The sequence below is a fragment of the Schistocerca gregaria genome, chromosome 7 (genome assembly GCF_023897955.1).
Source record: "Schistocerca gregaria isolate iqSchGreg1 chromosome 7, iqSchGreg1.2, whole genome shotgun sequence".
In the NCBI taxonomy this organism is placed as follows: Eukaryota; Metazoa; Arthropoda; class Insecta; order Orthoptera; family Acrididae; genus Schistocerca; species Schistocerca gregaria.
In genome coordinates, this window is record NC_064926.1 from 560,147,228 (window position 1) to 560,169,358 (window position 22,131).

Consider the following 22,131-nt stretch of genomic DNA (forward strand, 5'->3'; position numbering starts at 1 on the left):
ACGATTCGGCGCAGATCCCTTAGAGTGGTTGGTCGGTCATGTCGTCCATAGACAGCCCTTGTCAATCTATCCCAGGCATGCTCGATAGGGTTTACGTCTGGAGAACGTGCTGGCCACTCTAGTCGAGAGATGTCGCTATCCTGAAGGAAGTCATTCACAACATGTGCAGGAATGTCTCGCCAATATGCTGCTGATATGGTTGCACTGTCGGTCGGAGGATGGGATTCACGTATCGTATAGCCGTTACGGCGCCCTTCCATGACCACCAGCGGCGTACGTCGGCACCACCTAATGCCATCTCAAAACAGCAGGGAACTCCACCTTACTGCACAGTGTGTCACCGGGTTACCTCCACACACGTCTCCGACGATTGTCTGGTTGAAGGCAAATGCGATACTCCTAGGTAAAGAGAACGTGATGACATTCCGCCATTCCTGGGCGGTCCATTCGGCATGCTGTTGGACCCATCTGTACCGCGCTGCATGGTGTCGTGGTTGCAAAGACAGACCTCGCCATGGACATTGGGAATGAAGTTGCGCATCATGCAGCCTATTACGCACAGTTTGGGTCGTAACACGACGTCCTGTGGCTTCACGAAAAGCGTTATTCAACATGGTGGCGTTACTGTCAGGGTTCCTCCGAGCCATAATCCGTAAGTAGCGGTCATCCACTGCAGTAGTAGCCCTTGGGCGGCCTGAGTGAGGTATGTCATCGACAGTTCCTGTCTCTCTGTATCTCTACCATGACCGAACAACATCGCTTTGGTTCACTCCGAGACGCCTTGTTGAGAGCCCTTCCTGGGACAAAGTAAGCACGGTATTGACCGTCTACTCAGGCTTGAACTACAGTAACACGAGCCGTGTACCTCCTTCCTGGTGGAATGACTGGAACTGATAGGCTGTCGGACTCCCTCCGTCTAATAGGCGCTGCTCATGGACGGTTGGTTACATCTTTGGGTGGGTTTAGTGACATCTCTAAACAATCAAAGGAAATGTGTCTGTGATGCAATATCCACAGTCAACGTCTATCTTCAGGAGTTCTGGGAACCCGGGTGATGCAAAACTTTTTTTGATGTGTGGTCTTTCTACGTCTCTACAAAGTAACACGTAGTTGAGTTTCTACAAATAAAGCTGACCATCTTTCATACCATATGGGGACTGGAAATGGAGGTCTCTCGTACCTGAAACAGAAATAATATCATTAGTTAGTCTCGTACCTTACAAGCACGACAACGCAACATATTTTAACAAACATCTACGATGTAAATTAATTTTACATAGCAAATGGGCAAGTAAAACGAATTTTTAGCAAACATAAGTCCAAATTCGTAGATCCATCTACTTCACACTACCGACTCTCTGAGATAGAAAGCTTGCTACTCTTGTTCTGTTTCCCTGTAGAGGACATCTATTGGGTTATTAGACGGCATGTCTCTAGTGTCACAGCAAGCACCGGACACATACCGGTGAAATGCTTCTTCTCTCACCATTCTAAAGTGAAGGAACAGTGTGGCCAACGCACCGAGCTCGTATTACGGAGAACCCTTGGCTCGAAGATCCCTCTGCACGATCTGATTTAGGTTTTGCAATGTTTCCTTCAGTAAAACACGGCAGGTGAACGGCGGAATGATTGCTTCGAGGCAACGGCAGATTCACTCTGAATGTGAATCCTCTGGAATCTTCAGAAAAATCTCTTACTTTTACATGTACGTGTTCAATGGAACATTATTTCAGTCAGTTCATGTCAGCCCTTACATATCGATATATGTGTCTCTTCCAGCATGCACGTTTTGATAAATAATTTCATTTTCACAGTTTCTAGCTAATTCATAAGATGTAGCAATATATAGCGCTCAGAGGGAATCTGACAAAGTTTCTTTCTACTTCCGTACGCTGAGAGTAACGTATGTTTACATGTGAATAAGTTGTGAATAAGTTGGTTCTTCAAGACGTATGCATTCACTGAGCACCGATCCAGTATTACATACATTGCTATCGATTATTAAAAACAGTTCTATCAACTCTATAAATGTGAAACTCTATTTAACCGTTGGCAAAATTGATAATTAACAACGTTATGAGTTTCAGTTTTCTATGTTAAGAATTTCTGATACACAGAAAAATTATCTGAAACACAGAATTTTCGCGTAGAAATCACTGAAGAACTACAGGGTGTCCTAAAAGTCTTTCCCTGATTACATAAATTGACAGCTCAGGCTAGAAATAAGATACAAATACGAAACTGGTGTCTAATTGTTTACAAACTATCAAAGTTTTTTTCACACATCAGTAAACTTCTACATGAGCATGTAGCACATCTAGGCGATATTCAATTTCCGTCCACACATTAGCCAACATCACTGGAGGGATTGAGTCAACGACTGTGGTTATCCGTTGCCGCAGGGTTTCAAGATCTGGTACACGTGTCCGGTAAGACCTCGTCCTTGACATAACCCCATACAAAGAAGTCTAATGGGGTTATGTCAGGAGAGCGTGGAGGACAAATCTTTGGCCCATCACGACCAATCCATCTCCCAGGAAAGGTCATATCGAGATAGGCACCGACGTCCAAACCTCAACGAGGCGGTGCACCATCTTGTTGAAACAAGACATCGGGGTGATACTGAAGCAGCTGAGGAATCCTGTACAGTTGCAACATGTCCAGATACACTGCAGATGTGATGGTAGCCTCAGCGAAGAAGAATGGCCCGATAATTCGATCGTGCAATAGCACGCACCAAACATTCATCTTTGGACTGCCTCTGGTGCACTCCATGACCTCGACGGGGGTTGTGAATCCCAAATGTGCATATTATGGCGATTCACTACTCCACTGGCAAAAAAGGTCGCTTCGTCGGAAAAGGCAATTCGTCTGGGATAACTATCATCGTCCTCAATACGTGAAAACATTTCGACCGCAAAGTCATATCGACGTGTACTGTCATTGGGCAACAAGGCCTGAACAATTTGTACTTTGTATACACGAAACAATAAACTTTGATGGTTTGTAAACAATTAGACACCAGTTTCATATTTGTATCTTACTTCTAGCCTGAGTTATCAATTTATGTAATCAGGGAAAGACTTTTCGGATACCCTGTATAGCTAAACACCTGATCTTCAAATAACGATGTAAACAATGTTTTGATGAAATGTCTAAAAATCTATGTAACTGGTTCAGTTTTAGACTGGTACTATTATTTAATTTACTGGACGATGTTACTTTTATTTGTTTTGTTGTCTGAATGAACGAGGGAATGAAGTATGAACCATTCAAATTCTAAGCAACTTAAGTGTTCGTCAGCCTGAAAATTAATTTGTCGCAGGCTTGGTATGAATCAGGTATGTAGGGGGAAGTAACGGCTGCGAAGCAGCAAGTTTTCCGTATTTTAGAAATGTAAAGCACACTTCTGTCCTTCAGGCAGTTGCAGACTGGGTTAATTTGTTTTTTATTCGCTTTTTGTGAATGTGTTATTTTGTAATTTCATATAAATTGATTTCGGAATGCGCAGTGGTCGATAAGGGGAGGAATCTGGCTGTGTGAATCGAAATATGAAGCTCACCTGCTACTGTGTTGTTCGATCAATCAGAGAAAAAATCGTTCGCGAGCTGTGGGACTGGATGAGGAATTTCGTGATTCAGTAGAAAAACAACAAACAGTCCGTGGTCAATTCCTGTGAGGGGCGATCCCGGAGCTCTAGGCATTTTCGTTGAGGCTGAGTAATAGTAATTTCTTTTTTATTTACAGAATGTAATTTATCGCTAAAAGTTTATGATCAATCGTACACGACATCAACGAAAATTTCGGTCTTTCTTGTGAGAACCAAGGCTTTCCCCCAGTGTGTATAAATTGCGCGTGAGGTGATGTGTAGTCATAAGAGCGTAATTTGTAACCGTCCTCTTATATTCGGGGTACGTCCGCATTTTTGTTTCGCCTCAAAAATAATAATTTGAAAAGAAAAGCTAGGATGATTTGCGGAGAATGTTTGCTGAGAGATGGCATAAGGGTGCAACTGGGGATTGTTTTTAGAAAATCTATTAAATGTGAGAGCGTCCGCTTCGCCACCAGGATGCGGTATCTACAGGTCCTGCTGCCATCACAAAAGCAGACTGAACGAAACTTCATAAATATCAGACTTCGTTTTGTGTTCGTTCTTGACTGACGTAATCCATTTATTTGCGCCAGGCCAGATTAATTCAACTTAACATTACTTGACTCAATGGAAGTTAGACAAGGCGCAGTTACGGTAACTGGTTCCATAGAATATACTCAGATCACTGGTTTTGGTGATTCACTCTTTTTCTTGTAGGTGATGAGAGGATCGAGTGACAGTGTGCTGACTTATTTTTGCCTCAGTACCGTGCAGTGCACTTTACTTTGTATTTAACGAATTCTGCGTGTAACAGAGAGAACTATTCATCCTTTGAATGTATGCGGACTATACCCTGGAAATGTTCCACGTCAGCAGCGGCGGAATTCTTATTGTCGAAGGAAATCGGACCAAATTCGCAGTAAGATCTCGTAGTTTAGGACACCAGCACGTCTATTGTACTGGAAGAGTAACAATATTCGCGTGTGTTATGTTAGACTCCTACTGACGTCAGTTCATCCGAACCAAGTTAGCTAAACTGATACCACTACGGGATTTCAGTGTTCGGCAGGTAAGAACCCGAATTTTCTCCGTTAAACAAAAAACAACACACTGGAACAAAATCTCAGCTGTACTGCAAATTGCAGAAAGCCACAGGAAATAAAACGAACCCAATGACTATGGTGAAACTTCACCGAAACATGTTTGGATTTCAAACAAGACGATCTAGCTCAAAGGAGAACCGTATTTTCATCATTACATATTACGAAGCGAACTATAGATTTTATGCGTTAATTTTGTAAACAGGAATGTTGGCATCTGTGCATCGACAGTCAAATTAGGAAATATAATGCAGAGATCTTATCATTTAAAAATTATATACAGGGTGATTCCATGATGATGTTACAAAGTTTCAGGAATAATGGACTAGGGTTGTTGTTGTTGTTGTTGTTGTTGTCTTCAGTCCTGAGACTGGTTTGAAGCAGCTCTCCTTGCTACTCTATCCTATGCAAGCTTCTTCATCTCCCAGTACCTACTGCAACCTACATCCTTCTGAATCTGCTTAGTGTATTCATCTCTTGGTCTCCCTCTACGATTTTTACCCTCCACGCTGCCCTCCAATGCTAAATTTGTGATCGCTTGATGCCTCAAAACATGTCCTACTAACCGATCCCTTCTTCTAGTCAAGTTGTGCCACAAACTTCTCTTCTCCCCAATCCTATTCAATACCTCCTCATTAGTTACGTGATCTATCCACCTTATCTTCAGCATTCTTCTGTAGCACCACATTTCGAAAGCTTCTATTCTCTTCTTGTCCAAACTAGTTATCGTCCATGTTTCAATTCCATACATGGCTACACTCCAAACAAATACTTTCAGAAACGACTTCCTGATACATAAATCTATATTCGATGTTAACAAATTTCTCTTCTTCAGAAACGCTTTCCTGGCCATTGCCAGTCTACATTTTATATCCTCTCTACTTCGGCCATCATCAGTTATTTTACTTCCTAAATAGCAAAACTCCTTTACTACTTTAAGTGTCTCATTTCCTAATCTAATTCCCTCAGCATCACCCGATATAATTTGACTACATTCCATTATCCTCGTTTTGCTTTTGTTGACGTTCATCTTATACTCTCCTTTCAAGACACTGTCCATTCCGTTCAACTGCTCTTCCAAGTCCTTTGCCGTCTCTGACAGAATTACAATGTCATCGGCGAACCTCAAAGTTTTTACTTCTTCTCCATGAATTTTAATACCTACTCCAAATTTTTCTTTTGTTTCCTTTACTGCTTGCTCAATATACAGATTGATTAACATCGGGGAGAGGCTACAACCCTGTCTCACTCCTTTCCCAACCACTGCTTCCCTTTCATGTCCCTCGACTCTTACAACTGCCATCTGGTTTCTGTACAAATTGTAAATAGCCTTTCGCTCCTTCTATTTTACCCCTGCCACTTTCAGACTAGGGTAAATTCATTAATTTGAGGTCAGTGACTCTGGACCGGAAATGACAGGGAACAAAATAACAAGCGAAGACTGTTCAACCTAAGTCTTTCGATTTGAAGCCACTTCGGCGATATGCACATCGGTGGGGATGAAATGTTGATGATTAGGACAACACCCAGTCCCTGAGCGGAGAAAATCTTCGACCCAACCGGGAATCGAACCCGGGCTCTTAGGATTAACATTCTGACGCGCTGACCACTCAGCTACCGGTGGCGGACGGTAGAGGTGGTAGTATGGACCAAAACGGGAAAAAATTTCACTAAACATGAGCTCTGAGATGCATACCTTACGAGCTGCGGGCACCTGCTCATCTTCGATACTGTGGAACACATCTCTTCCACTGCATGCTCTTTGGTTTCCATGTTTTTGCAGGAGGTAGTATGTACAAGAAAAAAATTTCGAGTAAATATGGGTTCTAAAATACAAACCTCTATAACTATGGGCACTTGTTCAGCAGAAGAGATTGTTTCAGAGGGGCGAGCATGAACAAGATCTTAAGATCTTAAGCTCTGAAGCATTTTAGAGCCCATGTTTAGTGAGTTTTTTTCTCGTTTTGATCCATACTATCACCTCCAAAAGTTGGCTACCCTACAATACCGGTAACCACAGTAGCCGTTCTTTAGACCAGTGTGACACATATCCAACGATCTTCACTGGTAGCTTTCGACTCGGTCGTTTCCGGAGCAAGGTCCTTTACTTCAACGTGACACACCTACCCTTCTCCAACAGCCTTGAAAGTTCGTATCATCATCGAGGAATCACCGGGTGTAGATGACTACATGTATCTCTGACATGTCACATAGTTTGAAAAAATACCAATTACTGTAAACAATTATATTTAAAAACTACATTTTACAGTCACTGAAATGACACGCCATAAACATATGTGTTGATTTAGTTTGCATGTGAATTCGGTTGGAGTAAGATATTGATATAGTGAACTAGAAATATTTGTGAAGTTTTTTGAGCTTTGCAACTCTCTAAAATACGAGTATTACAACAAATGCCGCTATGAAACCACAACCTGGACACTTCGCATGAGAAATACGACACCCAGACAACAGCACAGAACTACGCCGAGCTCAACATACTTTGAACGTATTTCTTTTGAGTCTACAGGCATATTGCGACTATCAGATGGGTATAATAAACTACATACAATCTGACGGATATATTTGCTGCAGGAAGACTTAATGAGTTATTAGCGAGCGGGAAAAATAAGAATGGAAATCCACGAACAAAGTGCTCGGATTACATAGGTCATAAGGATATATTTGCTGCAGAAGACTTAATGAATTCTTTTGTTCTCCGAAACTTTATGATTTATTTTGAAGATGGTAGCAAGACGGAGAAATAAGAATGGAAGACCGCGAACAAAGTGCTGGGATTACATAGGTCATAAGGCATGGGCTTATCGTAGTAACAATGTCGGAAATAAAGGAAAGGTTCAAGAGCGTGAGTAAGGTTCATGGTGAAAGAATATCAGTGATAAGACCGACTGATGATATTTATAGCCTCAGAGAAAGTGCGAAGGGACTCCAGGACACGTTAAATTGAATGAACAGTCTAATGAGCAGACATTATGGACCGAAAGACAACTGAATAAAGAAGAAAGTAATGAGAAAAAGCAGAAATGCGAACACCGAGAAACTTAACTTCAAAATTGGAAACCACGAAGTGGAGAAAATGAAGGAACTTTGCTACACTGGAAAGAAAATAACACATGAGGAACAAAGGAAAGAGGACATAGCAAGCAGTCTGGCCTAGGCAAAGACGGCATTCCTCGCTAAAGGTAGTTTGTTAGTATCAAAAACATGAATCAATTTTAGGAAGAACTTTCAGAGAATGTAAGTCTAGAGCACAACATTGTGAGTTACTGACTAAGAGAATCGGAGTTTTGAAAAGGATGCTGAAAACTAGATTGACTGATAAGATAAAAAGGTTTTCTGCAGAATCTACAAGGTAAGCAACATGTGGACAACAACGACAAGAAGAAGAGACAGGATCAAACAATAACTTTCACAGTAGTTGCGTGAGCTGCAGAGGATACAAGGCAGAGGTTGGAATACATTCAACAAACAGATGAGGACGCCGGATCTATGTGCTGTTTTGAGAAGGGACCAGAAGACAATTGGATTTTTGTAATTTTTTGTACTTTCGGAGCGCGAAGTTCAGCACTCAAAGCAAAAGACTTTCGATACAGCTGTCAAAAACTCTCCACAAAATCGACTTTGCAGTTTTGCCGTCTTTAACGTACTAAAGCAACGTCAGTTTTTCTCCACATGTCGTGAGGCTGTGTGGTAGACGCTCGCCTTGCACGTTTGCGATACAGGATCCATTCTCAGCACTGCAGAAACTTTAAACAAAGGTGCATGTTCCATGAACATTTCCATGAAACGTAAATTACGTATAAGGATGTAAAGGAATTTAATTTGTAATGTTTTTTTAATGTAAACAACGTTTTATAAAAGATCAGTAATTAGGAATGTATATATGCAACGAACAGAAACCAGATGGCAGTTATAAGAGTCGAGGGACATGAAAGGGAAGCAGTGGTTGGGAAGGGAGTGAGACATGGTTGTAGTCTCTCCCCGATGTTATTCAATTTGTATATTGAGCAAGCAGTAAAGGAAACAAAAGAAAAATTTGGAGTAGGTATTAAAATCCATGGAGAAGAAATAAAAACTTTGATGTTCGCCGATGACATCGTAATTCTGTCAGAGACAGCACAGGACTTGGAGGAGCAGTTGAACGGAATGGATAGTGTCTTGAAAGGAGGATATAGGATGAACATCAACAAGAGCAAAACGAGGATAATGGAATGTAGTCGAATTAAGTCGGGTGATGCTGAGGGAATTAGATTAGGAAATGAGACACTTAAAGTAGTAAAGGAGTTTTGCTATTTGGGGAGCAAAATAACTGATGATGGTCGAAGTAGAGAGGATATAAAATGTAGACTGGCAATGGCAAGGAAAGCGTTTCTGAAGAAGAGAAATTTGTTAACATCGAGTCTAGATTTAAGTGTCAGGAAGTCATTTCTGAAAGTATTTGTATGGAGTGTAGCCACGTATGGAAGTGAAACATGGACGATAAATAGTTTGGTCAAGAAGAGAATAGAAGCTTTCGAAATGTGGTGCTACAGAAGAATGCTTAAGATTAGATGGGTAGATCACATAACTAATGAGGAAGTATTGAATAGGATTGGGGAGAAGAGAAGTTTGTGGCACAACTTGACCAGAAGAAGGGATCGGTTGGTAGGACATGTTTTGAGGCATCAAGGAATCACCAATTTAGTATTGGAGGGCAGCGTAGAGGGTAAAAATCGTAGAGGGAGACCAAGAGATGACTACACTAAGCAGATTCAGAAGGATGTGGGTTGCAGTGGGTTCTGGGAGATGAAGAAGCTTGCACAGGATAGAGTAGCATGGAGAGCTGCATCAAACCAGTCTCAGGACTGAAGACTACAACACCAACAACATATGCAACGAAAACTGGATTTTTGTGCGCGGCACGCAGTTACAAATAATAAGACGCATTTTTCATAAAAACAACAATTAGATATTAGCGAGCATTATTTGATGAATTTTATATTTAAATTAGGTTTACGTGGCATTGCGTTGCTGCGGCTCGGTCTGTTTAAATGGAAAATTGCTAAATATTTTTGGGAAATGAATATACGTCCTATCTCCTTCTCCCTGTCTCTGTCCATCCATCTCTTCGTCCTGCTTCCCCTTCTATTTGTCATCCCCCTCTCTCCATCTTCTCCTACCCCGTCTCTCTGCCCATCTCCCATCTCCTTTTTTCCACTCTCTCTGCCCATCTTCCCCCCCCCCCCCCCCTCTGTGTGAACTTGAGCTTTGTCTATCGTTATTACTAATTCAGATTTTGTTGTATTTTTTTTTTTTTTTGGACCAAACTGCTTAGGTCATCGGTTCCTATGCCTACACACTACTTAATCTAACTTAAAATAACTTACGCTAAGTACAACACACACGCATGACCGAGGGAGGACTCGAACCGCCGACGGTGGGAGCCGCGCGAACCTTGGCAAGGCACCTGTGACCGCACGGTTACCACGCGCGGCTGTAGGTTTCCAATCGTAAGCTGATATTAAATAAATACAACTCTTCAACTTGCTAACGTTTTCTTATTAAATATTTTATATTAACAATATATGCCCTATATGTGTCCAAATGTTTATCGCGATGATGTGTAAAAATCTGAAGTAAATCGGTCGCGTACTTTTTGAGATTTGTGATAGCAATATTTCCGCTTTATATATTACATATATTAAAAATATATTGCTGTCTGAATGTACTTTAGAGTCGTATAGAACACCTTTGGGATGTTTTGGAACGCCGACATTGTGCCAGACTTCACTGACCGACATCGATACCTCTCCCCAGTGCAGCATTCCTAATTCAACGTATTCCTGTGAGAGTGGAAGGTATCATCAATGCTAAGGGTGGTCCAACGCCTTATTAAATTCCAGAAATGGCAAAATAAGCTACGAATTTGGTAAAAAAGAACAACATTAAATTTTAAAAAAATTCGGCAAAATAGCACCATCGAATTTGGCAAAATACAAAAGCACCAAATTTGGCAAAAAACGACACCGAGTCTGGCAAAAACACCGATTTTGGCAAAAGCAACACCGCATCTGGCAAAAACAACACCGAATTTGGTAAAAAACACCGAATTTAAGAAAAAAACACCGAATTTGAGAAAAAACACCAAATTTGAGAAAAACTCCAAATTTGGAATAAACACCAAATTTGGAATAAAAACCGAATTTGGAATAAACACCGAATTTGGGAAAAAACGACACCGAATTAAAAAGAAAAGAGCATGTGGCAAAGCACTGAATTTGACAGGAAATAACAGATTTTTGGCAAAAAAACAAACAATCTGCAAACACGAAATTTCGCAAAATAACATAATTTAGCAGAGAAAAGAGCATTAAATTTGACAAAAAATAACATCGACTTTGGCAAAAAAATACCAGCCGATTCGGCAAAAGTAATTCTGTTTCTGCACATAAACAACTGCTCACTTTATTCACTATTATTTAACGTACTGTGTTGACGGAAACGTGCGTCAACCTGTTGCCACACGTACAGCCAAACGGTTACGTATCCAGTGCTGGCCGCAATACTGATCAGACGGTGGACAGACAGGGCCCAATTGGGATAACGACCGTGTTAATTAATTTCTGTATTTTTCCAATTACATTCGTTGCGGACTCTTCCGAGTCATGTGGTACCCCTTTCGGATTTGTTTTTTACGAGAGTGATGGCACTGTTTAAGTGTTAAACCAAATCCAAAAAATGAAAAGTGCAGGGGCAATGGTTTGCTCATCAGAATAATGTGTTGTACACTTCTCTGCACTATACTGCCAGCCGCGGTGGTCTCGCGGTTCTAGGCGCGCAGTCCGGAACCGTGCGACTGCTACGGTCGCAGGTTCGAATCCTGCCTCGGGCATGGATGTGTGTGATGTCCTTAGGTTAGTTAGGTATAAGTAGTTCTAAGTTCTAGGGGACTGATGACCACAGCTGTTAAGTCCCATAGTGCTCAGAACCATTTTTTTTCTCCACTATACTGTCAAATTTTCTTCGAAGACTATATCCTTGCCCAAAATCCAATCTATTAGGCACACACAATCACTATCATTTTGTCATCAGTCTACTGACTGGTTTGATGCGGCCCGCCACGAATTGATTTCCTGTGCTAACCTCTTCATCTCAGAGTAGCACTTGCAACCTACGTCCTCAATTATTTACTTGACGTATTCCAATCTCTGTCTTCCTCTACAGTTTTTGCCCTCTACAGCTCCCTCTAGTAACATGGAAGTCATTCCCTCATGTCTTAGCAGATGTCCTATCATCCTGTCCCTTCTCCTTATCAGTGTTTTCCACATATTCCTTTCCTCTCCGATTCTGCGTAGAACTATCATATTATCACATCAACCGATTAGTCAAGGGAGAGGTTACCTGTCCCCTTGTGAGATGAGGAGCTTGGCACACGAGAGGAATTCGCGGAGGGCCGCAGCGAAATAGTCAGAAGAGCGATTAATTAAAAAAAAAACCCTCGCTGCAGGACTGTGGGACGCCGGCGACTCCCCTGCTTGGGTCCTGGGGGCGCAGCTCGGCTGGTGGGGAGGGCACTGCACTGGCTGGCCCACTGCCGGCTCAATGCCCCTGAAAGCCCCGCCGCGGTACATCACGGCCTGAATGCGGCGCCGAGCCGGAATGCATAATGGAGCGCAGATCCCTGTTTGCGGACGCCGCCGGAATCTCTCGGCCGACTCTTGGCTCGTGTGTGAGCAAACACACGCGCACACACGCGTGCAGTGGTCGCAGGCGTCGCGCGCACAATTCGGCAGCGTCGTGTCGGCCGCACACAAATTATGCTAATCGGGTGTTCGACAGCGCCGGCACAATGGCCGCGTCACACAAACAGAGCGGCGGGCTCTGGAAATAAAAACACTGCACGCGCCGCATTTCACTGTTTTATTAACTGGCCAGCGGGCGCCACTACGTGTTGCTCCGGAGTGTCGACTGTGATTCGATTTCACTGCCTCAGTGCAACAGCGTGCGCGGTCTGGGTTGTTTGCTAACGGGACGCCTCCGTACCAGAGCGCGAGACCAATCCAGCGACTCTTCGGGGAAATATTCAGATTATTTTGGTATAAAGGTGGCTCGATACAGACCAACAACGTGACTAAGATTTATTCAAACGTTATTCCAATTACCTTTGTTTCTGTGAAAATACCTTCAAAGCAGTGAAAAAGGCTAACACTCCACTCACGAAAACGTACAACACAAAGAACAGAGCAATGCAATAACTCTCAGACCAGAGACGTAGAAGTTAACCACAGTGTGTTCATGCTACTCTGTCAATGAACTTTACAGTACGTAACGAATGCAAAATTTTTTCCTTCACTTTATTGACTGTGCATGACGAATTGTAACTTGGGTTTAAATTGGTGATTGATTACGGTATAATACAAAAAACAGTTGCGCCTTTTAAGAAAAAAAGTCCATGAGATTTATTTTGTGCACCGTATTGTTATGGCTCACCGGCCACTTGACCATCTTCTTCTTCTGTGCGAATGCACAAACAGTGCCCGAACTCTTACGGGAATCGGCAACTCTCCGCGAGTAATGAGTATAGTGGGCGGGGACACTAGGAATGTAGTGCGGGACAGTACGTTGAGAATGTGGGTTTCGCGGGAGGCGTGCCAGAGATAAAGCCCTGCAGTCGCGCTATTCTCTGTGCCCTCGGTGGCTCATATGGATAGAGCGCCTGCCATGTAAGCAGGAGATTCCGGGTTCGAGTCCCGGTCGGGGCACACGTTTCCATCTGTCCCCGTTGACGTATGTCAACGCCTGTAAGCACCTAAGGGTGTTCATTTCATGGTAAGTATAATATTGTGCCCTGCCCGCGACGTAATAACATACTATTTTCTTTTTCTATCGGAATATTAAGGTTTAAAGATATAATTTAACCACTGAGTCAACGAACTGCGCTGCAAGTCAGCGAATATGTATGCCCAGAATGAGCGGCGTATAATTAACATCTGTATTTTGTTCTATATAAGAATGCGCGCTCGTCTTTTCTTTCTTTTCTTCTTTAATCGTGCGTCTTTCCGAAAGCATCTTATGCTATCAGACTCATATTTTCTTCCATTTTCTTCGAATCAACTTAACTTGTAGTCCTGCGGGCAATCTATTTATTCATTCTATTATTATCGCCAATTGCGAGTACTGATATGACCTAATTATGAATGCGCTGGCCTTGGTGGACGAGCGGTTCTAGGCGCTTCAGTCTGGAACTGCGCGACCGCTACGGTCGCAGGTTAGAATCCTGCCTCGGGCATGGATGTGTGTGATGTCCTTAGGTTAGTTAGGTTTAAGTAGTTCTAAGTTCTAGGGGTTTGATGACCTCAGATGTTAAGTCCCATAGTGCTCAGAGCCATCTGAACCATTTATTATGAATGTTTTACTCTTTCGTTCCAGAGTTGAGCTAAGATTATTGTAATGTCCAAGTATTTAGCCGAAATACGACAAATTCTTTGTTATGTTCAAAACTGTTAGAATTATTCACAAAATGTTACATTTCTGTAGAAATTATTTACTTCGTTAAATAATAATTGTTTAATTTAACATTTCTGCTTTCATTTCGTACAGCAGTCCCAAATTTCCAATTTAGAAATATTATAGATATTTCTTTACTGCATTTTTATCTTACGGTGCCAACGCGATAATCACGAGATTAAATCAAATTATTCTGAATATCTCGCTAGGCGAGTAAATAGTAATTTCCCTGAGATAACAAAAAACACAAATTTACCGTTTGCAGCACGCTGCTTGCCTACTGATCTTTACTTCAAGCAAAAAAGGTAAAAAGAGTAAAATAAATTAAGAGGTGAAGTCATACTACTGTGCGCTCAACAGTATTGTGGACATTTTATGATAAAATAATTTTTATTATCAAGTAAAAAAAGGTGGCATGTGTGTGAGATATCTGATTCATTTACTTTTAATTCACGATAAGAAGTGATACCTCTAATTATTCCACGTACTAACAGTTCTGTGTGAATATTAAAGGTAACTAGTCACATGCGTATATTTAAATAACAGTAGAACAGAAAATTTAATTGGGATACATTAAGTTTGAAGAAATTTTACTTGACAGTCATTCAATTATTGAACTATTGCCAATATATGAATATACTGTAAGCACAGGTTACACCCATCGTAATTTACGCTAGCCGAAGCACAAATTTCCACAATTCCATAATAATATTCATCCATATCTATAAAATACACCATAGTCATAAAATTTCAGTATAACCGTTAACTAATTCCGAGGATCGGAACTTAAATAGTGCCAACTATTGATTCACAACCCATACATAAGAGTTACATGTCTGCACCTGTTACTGTCCTTGAAAGTAGTCACCAGCGTTGTGTAGAACATGTTGCCAGCGATGTTGAAGGCGTAGCATACCGTTAGCAGAGCTGTTGTGGTGATGGTACGAATGGAGAGGTCTTCTGCCTGTCGAATCTCTGGAGCAGTCCTGAAGCGAATGCCACGAAGTAGTTCCTTCATCTTCGGAATAAAATCGAAGTCAGAAGGACTTTAAGTCGTATTACTGTTCGTTTTTGAGCATCACCTGCGACTAGCTTTGCGAGAGAAGCGGCACTTCCTGCGCAACAGACCCATCATTATGCACGACAATGCGCGGGCGCATACAGCGCAAGCTGTGGCTGCTCTATTCTGTCAGTGGAACTGGCAAGTACTGTGCCATCCATCATACTCCCCGGACTTACGTAAAGTCTGCTTGGGTAGCGCTCTTTCCATCTATCTGGTGTCGGAAAAGAAACACAATTTATTCCGGTTTCTCGCTACAACCGGAGACATCTTCATCGCCGAGAAAGCCGCGACAATCAGTGTGAATTACGGCGCCGACAGGAGTGGCGGAATAATCGATTATGTTCAAGTGGGGGCGATATTTATGGCAGACGCGATAGGCCCCCGGCAGAAGAATGAAAACGCTTTACGCCGCGGCAAACCGTTAAATGGCGCGAGTTAATAATGATTTAACGACGCGAAGCGGCCGCCGTTAAACATTACGGCATCGGCCAGCGCTTTAAACAAAAATTTATACCCTGGGGCTTTTAATGGCTATTAGCAGAAATGGAGCGTCTTAAAACCGTGCGCAGAAATATGATGAACTCTGAAATGTTACAATTCCGCTCTAACTACGCACTGTGGCAACTACGTCATATAAAACGCCCTCACCGACTTTGAGAGTGTTATACAATAAAGCACCAGTCCGATATCCAAGGACGTCGCCAAATTGAGGGGGTGGGGGAGGGGGGGGGCTACATGGGATCGGTAACCGCCACCCCCTCCTCAATCCTTCACCTAAATGAAATTACACACGACCTAGCTGCCGCACAGTGAAATGGAAATGTATTTTCGTTTTCAATCATGTGACGAAAAAGGGAGACGCCCTATCGATAGTCAACAAGGTCACTCATAGATTTAAGCTAATGACATGTCGACAGCACTATGGGCAACCGCCCATGCATAATTTATCCGAGAACAACTGCTGTGTATATTTGGCCTTAATTGAAATCTGATGTTGCTTTCAGAATGAGATTTTCACTCTGCAGCGGAGTGTGCGCTGATATGAAACTTCCTGGCAGATTAAAACTGTGTGCCCGACCGAGACTCGAACTCGGGACCTTTGCCTTTCGCGGGCAAGTGCTCTACCAACTGAGCCACCGAAGCACGACTCACACCCGGCAAAGGTCCCGAGTTCGAGTCTCGGTCGGGCACATAGTTTTAATCTGATGTTGCTTTGTTAGTCACTTCATTTCTTAGCAGCAGTTGAATTTCATGTGAGTGCTGCCGTTTATTGCTTTTGTGCTGTGTGCTGTTGCGACAGTTTCTAATTACGGGTAAGTTTGTAACGAGAAAGAAGAGGAAATCGATTTTAATTCGTCCATTAGCATTATGGCAATTTAAAATAATAGTCTAATAACCTATATGTAGCAGTTGAATATTAGCACTGGAGTCGTTATTTGGAGATTGGTAGAACTTTGGGGTTGTAATATTTCAGTGCTTCACGAGACAGTGAAGCGGCAAACATCATTACACATAACATTACATTACAATCAGTGGGTTAAAACACACTTGGATTTGTCTGTGCCGCCAGAAAATCGCAACAGATTAACAAAAATATCGCGCAATCGATTTTGCTCAAATTTCGATCATTAGTAGCCCAAGTGGCAAAATATCGCCCAATCTGATCACCCGGACGATACTCAGTTATGGACATCAGTTCCGATACAGAAATGTGGACGGCTTTGAAGTGAGCGGAAGTGGTTAGTGATGACAGCACATTCTGTAGTTCGTTCGCTCCTGTACTGTTTCTAAGTTGTAGAAACAATGATACGAAAAGTATTTTTAGATACCTTTGAAGCAGTACGTATACTGAATTTGGGGAACAGTTGTTTCCTTCTCGGGCAGACTGTATTTAATTTTAATGTTGGTTCGACAATATGCGCAGTTCAGCGATATTTACACTGAACGTAAAGTTTCAAATTGACTGGTGAAATAATAATTCTAAAAGCTCTTGATCACTTAACAAAACTGAAGAATTTCAATGAAATTAAAGACAATATCTCACAATGAATAGAGGAAGCTGGGATAATTTGGTGTGCTGAAGGTATTCTGACGTTTCAGTTAAGTCGTAAATTTAAATATAAGATTGTACTAGGCGAAAAATCGCTATTGTCATGAGGTTTGAACATGTTTAACTTTGTAAGTTATTGATCCCATCGTTAAGGTTCTTCTGCTCTGCGGTAGTGAACCTTATAGCAAAAGACTGAGCTGTGTTTTGTTATTAGCAAAGAGGTAATACATTATATTGGAATTTTAATTCGTTTGCCAATAAAGTAAAGTTATAAATACAGTATTTAACTGTGCATTTGGGTACTCCTCTTATGTACTGTTGAGAATATATGTTAAAACTTTTTAATAAAAACTTTTCTTGCTTAACTTTATAGATCAAATGGGCTACTATTTGTATGAAGACCACCCAAAAGCAAATCATGTACATAAAAATTTAAGAAAATACGTGTCTTTTCAGAATAAATGAAAAATATGAGCAATTTTAAGTTCTTCTTTAACAAATCGGACCATCCCTTAGTTAATGTTTCGGCTGGCTGAAATGTTCGCTCACTGCACGTTACAACACAAAGAACCTAACAAACTAATCCTTCCTGTACGCTTGAGATAAATAATGTTATCAAATAATCTACCAACAATTTCTTTTCATGACACCTCTGTCAAGAAATGATAACTGAAAGTTCTTAGATCTTACGGTCTATCGATCCTCGATTTACGATCGTCATTTACAGTTGAACAGTCGTGGAAATTAAAAGTGGACTGTACTTGGAAGAAGTAGAGCATGAAACGAGTTGAATTTGTTCCAGTCATTCTATTTGGTTTTTGTTCAGCTGATGATTGAAAGATGTCTTTAATTATAATTAGGTGGACAGTTAGTGAAGAAGTCATCAACCCTGACGTCGGTTCCAACAGTGAAGTGCTTTACTAGAACTGATTCCACGCGCATTCCCGCGACCTGTGAAGTCGGTTACTGGCGATAATCAAGGCTTACCTCTGAAGTTTTTGAGACAGACGATGCCCTGTTAGACTCCAACTTAGGACTACCAGCCAAGAATTGGCTTGAAAGCAATAGACGTCTACAATCGAGACTTTTAGGTTAAGAGCCTAACACACTTTTACTTAGCACCCACAGAGCACTTCATTACCTATAGCGAAAACTACGCGTCTTAAGATACATTGAAACTGGTTGTTGATGTACTTCGGTGGTGCAAGACCACAATTGAATCAGAATCACATACTTTTTATGATCTACACCAGCGGTTCTCAACGGGGCAGGTATCAAAAGTTATTAAACGCTTCTTTAAATAAAAGTTCTAAATTACTGCCGAGCAAAATTAGTCCGTCTCTAACAAGGAAACCTCCCCATTGCCCCGCCCTCCTCAGATTTAGTGCTGTAATTGCCAAGCGGATATCATGTCAAAAAAGAACAAAGATCAAGCATGAAAACGGGAAGAACATGTACTGAACTACGAAAAAAGAAGAAAACTAGAAACAGTGAAAACGGTCCGAGCTCAAGATATGCAATATCAAGAACTTTGGTTCCTGGTCGTGTGACCACGATGTTGCACCGCAAGGCGGATGATTCGTGTCTCCCTCGTGCCTTATTTTTTTTTTTCCAGATAATTATGAGGTTTCCGTCCGTTGATTGAAACGTCTTTTCCCCTTCTGTAGTCTTGGCAATTGTCACAGTAAACACTGGTTATAGAATATCAAACATGTGAAAAGAGTATACTTGCGTCGCAAGCGAAACTTGATGAATAGTGAGAGCAGGCGAGATGCCGCCGCATAGATCTCTTACAGAAAGGAAAACAACAAATAAACGAGTGTGAACTATGTCACAACAAAGAAATTGAAGTGTCAAAACTTCCAAAACAGAACGCAAGAGTCATGACATGTGATACTAGTGTAGAACAAGTAGAAGGGTTACGTACGTCTGGAGGTGCCAACAATTCGCTGTTGCACACGGACGTTACTCAGTGAGACAGAAGCAAATCGGACTACAACGAACAGACTCGTCAATGACCGTACGGACAGTTCATAATTTTGTGAGGGAAAAAAAGGGGGGGCACGATTTGGGGAGGGAGGGGGGGGGGGGGGTAGAAGACGAGTGTCCCACTTCGCAGTCCAACACCATGACCACACAACCACGACGCCCGATTCTGCAAATTGCCTCGCTGCTGCTTGTGTTAAGCGTGGACCGTTAACTTTTTCTATTTTGCTTCATTTTCCACAGTCCTGTGCACCCCTACAATATTCTTGAGAAGATGTCAACGTTAGTTTACTGAGAGAGTACAAGGTGTCTCTTTTCTACGTTGCTGTCTTTCCTGGAGTGTGCCTCCAGACGCGCCCTGTCATCTGGCGCCCGCACGCGGTGAGCGAACAGCAGCACGTGTGATCCACAACGTGGCCGCTCGACAAAGCTTACGTTCTACCAATCTCCACTAGTTTGTGGCAGGATCAACATAAGTGCAGAACAGCGAATGTATCTGAGTTTTCAATGATTCGTTCAACTTTGCAGTACTTCTAGTACTTGAGGCTTTTCGTTCACTCGAGATTTTTTCGAAGTCCTTCAGAGGCATCGGTGCACCTACACAGTACGTTCAAAGGATTACTTACGTGGACCACATGTTAAAAATACATTTCTGTTGCAATAACTATTTACAACAGAGATAAGTTCACATATTCTGCCTTGCACACATATCATTTGTGTCGACATTTCTAAATCTTTCTTGGGTGGAAACAAATGATGATGACATCTTAGTCTTTTGTCAGCGCTTGGGCGCACTTAACGAAGCTTTTACGAACTGATTTCAGGGTCTCCTTCAAATAAAAATTCCAGATCGGCTACTTGACCTATTCTCTGACCCACAAACAACAGAACTATCCTTGCAGGAAGAACGGATAGAACTTGCAACAAATGATGAGTTAAAGTTAAAATTAAAAAATGTATATCAAGAATTCTGACTTCAAAGGCAAGTTTTTTTTATTGTATCCAGCTTTATGGGCTGCAGAAAAGAGTATATGGTTGTTTTCCCATCTCCGCATGTAGCGGAATGAGGATTTAGTGTTGTTAGCAATTTAGCTTTCAGGAAAGAAAACAGACTGTCAATCGCACAGAGCGGCGATTTAGAGCTGCTGATGGCAAATGTGACATAAAGTACTGAAAAATTAGTGTCATCATACCACGTTAAGCAATCTCGCTAAAAATACTGAATATTTTTTAAATACATAGAATTGTTTATCAACTTTTGAACATGAAACTAATACTGTTAGTACCTATCAATAAATTAATTTTAAAAATATACCATTTTTTCAAATTCCAATTAAAAATTAAACTGCAAGACGAAAATCGTGAATCAACTGGAATTTGAACACAGATGCTTGCCTTATACAGAGCAGTGCTCTTATAAATTCAGCAACTGGAACACGACCATCTTCCACTAGCTCTCTCCATACCTTCCCAAAATTCTGTAATACGGTATTCTTGGTTTAAGACTGTGACCATGGCATTATTGTTAGAAAAGTGTGTTATGATCTAAACTGTTTGGAAAACATTGTGTTGTTTATTTTTTTTGTGGTTATGTCTCATTTACTTTCTCTGAAACGATGAGTAATTATTTTTTCGAAAAGGGGGGGCGGTGGGCGAGAAAATGTTGAGGTCCTATCATTTAGACTACACGAACAAATGAGTGCCGAAATCCAATATATTACTGAAGTCTTAGTATTGCGACATCCACTCACTAATCAGACTTATCTGCTTTTTCAGATGTCATCAGAATTATCTCACTACATGCCTCTCTGAAAAGACTCTGCTCTTAACTACGCAGAAATCAAATCGCTATTTTGTTGACACATTGCTCCTTCACAAATTACTGAGGTGACATGTTTCTTAAGAAATTGGTGCCCAGTCCAGACGAAGAAAGAAGGAATATTAGCGCTTAACGTGCCGTCAGCCACAAGATCGTTAATAAGAGACGGAAGAAGAGCTCAGATTGGAAAAAAAAGAAAAAAATGGAGGCGGGCCGGCAAGGAGAACTGCGCACTATCTTACAAAAATTAAATTTGCCTGAAGTAATTTAAGGAAGTCACGGAAATGAGGATGGCCAGATGAGACATAATCCCCGCTCCTCTTAATTTCTCATCATGCTGATTTAGGTTTTCCGTGGCTTCCCTACACATTTTAAGGCGAATACCAGGATGCCTCTTCTAATAAGATATCGGCTAATGACCTTTCCGTCCCGCATTCAGGGCGAGTGTTGCATCCCTAATTAGCTACCCGTCGGCGGAAAGTTAAAATCCAAACTTACTTCTGAACACCCCACGACAATAATCACAGCTCACTAATTTCTTTCCTTCTTCACAAATTCTCTGAATACAATAAACCAGTTACAATTCAGTACTTTTTCCCTTTTGTCGTGACTTCGCCATCGGCGAAGAACGGTTAGTTAGGAAATTCTTTTCCGCGACTATCTAGCGAACTCTCCAGGACGACAGCACTTCTCCCAACTCCAGCGGTCCGAAGTTTAATTTCCTTACATTCTGCAGCGCTAACGTTAGACTGCAACAAGGCCTACAGAGAATCGACTTCTGGTGCGGACAACGGGGCTCCTCGGTCTTCAAGACAAATAAATTTAACTTAGGCGCATAAAAAGGCGGAAATACGCACTACAGACGGATTACGCGATTGGCCAACAATCACTGGAAACGGTGGCAACTGATGAACACCCATGAATATGCGTCGGGGGAAAGGCTGATGGCCGACCGAGATACATGGGCACAGCCCTAGGGGAATATTATCACCCACGAAAACACTGACGAAGCAT

At 41.7% G+C, this 22,131-nt stretch overlaps 1 protein-coding gene and 2 non-coding genes across 8 annotated transcripts in view; 1 reads left to right on the forward strand and 2 right to left on the reverse strand.

Moving 5' to 3' along the window:
- Positions 1 to 22,131, reverse strand: part of LOC126281932 (neurobeachin) — a 2,071,601-nt gene that overhangs the window by 1,330,749 nt on the left and 718,721 nt on the right. The gene's annotated exons all lie outside the window — the stretch shown is intronic.
- On the forward strand, positions 13,380 to 13,454 carry Trnat-ugu (transfer RNA threonine (anticodon UGU)). The gene has a single exon. It is a non-coding gene; the product is annotated as a tRNA-Thr (tRNA).
- Trnas-cga (transfer RNA serine (anticodon CGA)) lies at positions 16,332 to 16,406 on the reverse strand. Its single transcript has one exon. It is a non-coding gene; the product is annotated as a tRNA-Ser (tRNA).